We start from the raw sequence: 2,500 nt of genomic DNA, 5'->3' as shown, positions 1-2,500 counted from the left end.
GACGATTCGACGTGTTTGGATTATCACGTCTTCTCCAGGTGTCCCTCGTATTGATTGAGAAGGCTTGCGATCTCTACTGGGACTTCCATTTCCACCGGTAGTCTTGGGGGAATTCGGTGGCGTTCCTGTCTCTTCCAGGTGAAGAGCTTTGATGACGCCTCGTCTCTTGAGTGTCATCAGACAGATCGAACAAACGCTCCGCTATTGCATAGGCTGACGCGAGGTCTTGAACTCTCTGTTCGTATAACTTAGTCCTTGCCCATGGCTTCAACCCTTCAACAAAGCTGAAAATTTTATCCTTTTCGGTCATGTCGGATACATCTAACATCAGCCCCGCGAATTCCTCACATACTCCCGAATAGTTCCAGTGTGTTTTAATTCTCGTAGCTTCCGTCGAGCCAGAACGTCGACATTTTCGGGGAAAAACTACGAGCGGAGTTCTCTCTTTAAACTGTCCCACGTATCTATTGTGCAACGCCCCTCCTGAATGTCCACATACCGGGATCTCCACCACAACTTGGCATCTTCAGATAGATGCATGGTCGCCAATGTCACTTTGGCTTCTTCCATATTAGTACTCGTGGCTTTGAAGTACTGCTCAATATCGAAGATAAAGTTTCCAATGCCTTTGCATCTCTTGCCCACAGAAGGGCTTGGGTTCATGGAATCTTTATCTTGCCAACTGTAATTGCTCCTCCAGCTGGAGCTTGATTGGCCAACGCTCGCATCGTAAGGTTCACCTTCGTGTTCACCTCTACGATTTCGTTTCTAACGACATCCAAGGTGGCTCGAAAGTCCTCGGACATGCCATTTATCATTTCCATTATATCCTTTTGAGAGTTATCTAGCTCCATAACTCGCTCCTCCATTCGGCAACAGAGCCCGATGAACTGTCCCCACACTCGTAGGAAACATTTCCAATTCTTTGGATTCGTGACTCTAGCGTGTCAACTCTAGCCAACAAATCTTGTATGGGTAATCCGTCCAGGCGACCGGACAACCATCGTCAACTTCCTCAAGTTGTTCTTCCATCAATCGGATGGAACAGGAACTTCCATCAGGTGGAGCATCTGCTCTTCGATCTCCACCAACCGTTCTTCATGGGTCTTGCTCGCTCGTTTTGCAGTCGACATTTTATTTTTGTCCAAACTTGTCACTGGCCAACTTTGGCTCTGATACCACTTGTCACAATCGTAGCGTTTCAACCTCGAGACGGACGATTGTGCGGCACTTGTTCTAACTCACGAACAAGTCAGCCGATCAAAATCCAAGAGTTGTGGGTAACGTCGATGTATGTCGTAACCTTCCTTTGCGTTTTAGGGAAATTTTATTTATAAAACGCGGGAAAGAAAGAAATACATTGAAATAGACGTTACAATAAGCATTAAAGACTGTCAGTTGCAAGGAAAAATGGTTGCTTGCAAAGAGTACAACTAATGCTTGGGCGGGGATTCAACTGGTATGCCTCCCCTATAGTACATTTTGAACATTTTCTTCTCTGGCAAGCTTGCATATGAAAATGCTGAAACGTCACACCCAAGCTTTATGACCTAGAATGGAAAGCAAACACCTAAACTAGTTATGCAAAGTAAAGATGGATAAACTGGGGGTAATCAGAGCATATAACCAAAGGTAAACACACTTTGGAAAAATATGTCTGTGTGACACGCCAGGCACCAGCGGCGCGCGGAACGCGTCGTGCCCGACACCAGCGAGTGCGACACGGTCGTGCGCGGCACCAGCACACGCCGGTACGGTCGTGGCGGCACCTACGCGCCCGGCACGGACGTGGGCGGCACCTGCACGCGCGACACGGCGTGGGCGCAAACTGCGCGCGCGGCACGGGCGTGGGCTGCACCTGCGCGCGCGGCACGGGCGTGGGCGGCACCTGCGCGCGCGACACGGCGTGGGCGGCACCTGCGCGCGCGGCACGGGCGTGGGAGCACCTGCGCGCGCGGCACGGGCGAGGCGGCAAGGGCGAGGAGGGCACCTGCGCGCGCGGCAAGGGCGAGGGCGGCACCCTCGCGCGCGCGATGCGAGGAGTCGCACGCTGCGCATGTGGGCGTGCATTGACGGCGCATGTGGGCGTGCATTGACGCCTTGGGTGCGCCATGGGGAACGCAAATAGTGGGCCATTGGGCGGGCACGAAAGGCGTGCATGGGGGGCCTTCAATGGGCATGAGGGGCGTGCATGTGGGCATGGGGAGTGTCAATAACCTCTATTAATGTTTTTCCCATGCACAGCCACCACATGGCATGCATGGTTGGTGTTGGTGGCAAGGGAGAATGTCAGAACCTCCAAAATTTTTTTTGTCGTGAACCATAGGCATCCATGTGCAAGCCTCGGCCATTGGCCTTCACTTCCACACGAGCATCCAATCCATGTACTTGGACATTCGACGAGAGTCTACTTCAACTTGTTTTCTCATCTTAGTTTCAAAATCCATCCCTCCACTTGTGTTTTCGTCCTTCTACATAAGACATAACCTCCATGGCATTT

Source organism: Cucumis sativus, unplaced genomic scaffold, assembly GCF_000004075.3.
Source record: "Cucumis sativus cultivar 9930 unplaced genomic scaffold, Cucumber_9930_V3 scaffold134, whole genome shotgun sequence".
In the NCBI taxonomy this organism is placed as follows: domain Eukaryota; kingdom Viridiplantae; phylum Streptophyta; class Magnoliopsida; order Cucurbitales; family Cucurbitaceae; genus Cucumis; species Cucumis sativus.
Note: the sequence above shows the minus strand (reverse complement) of the source record.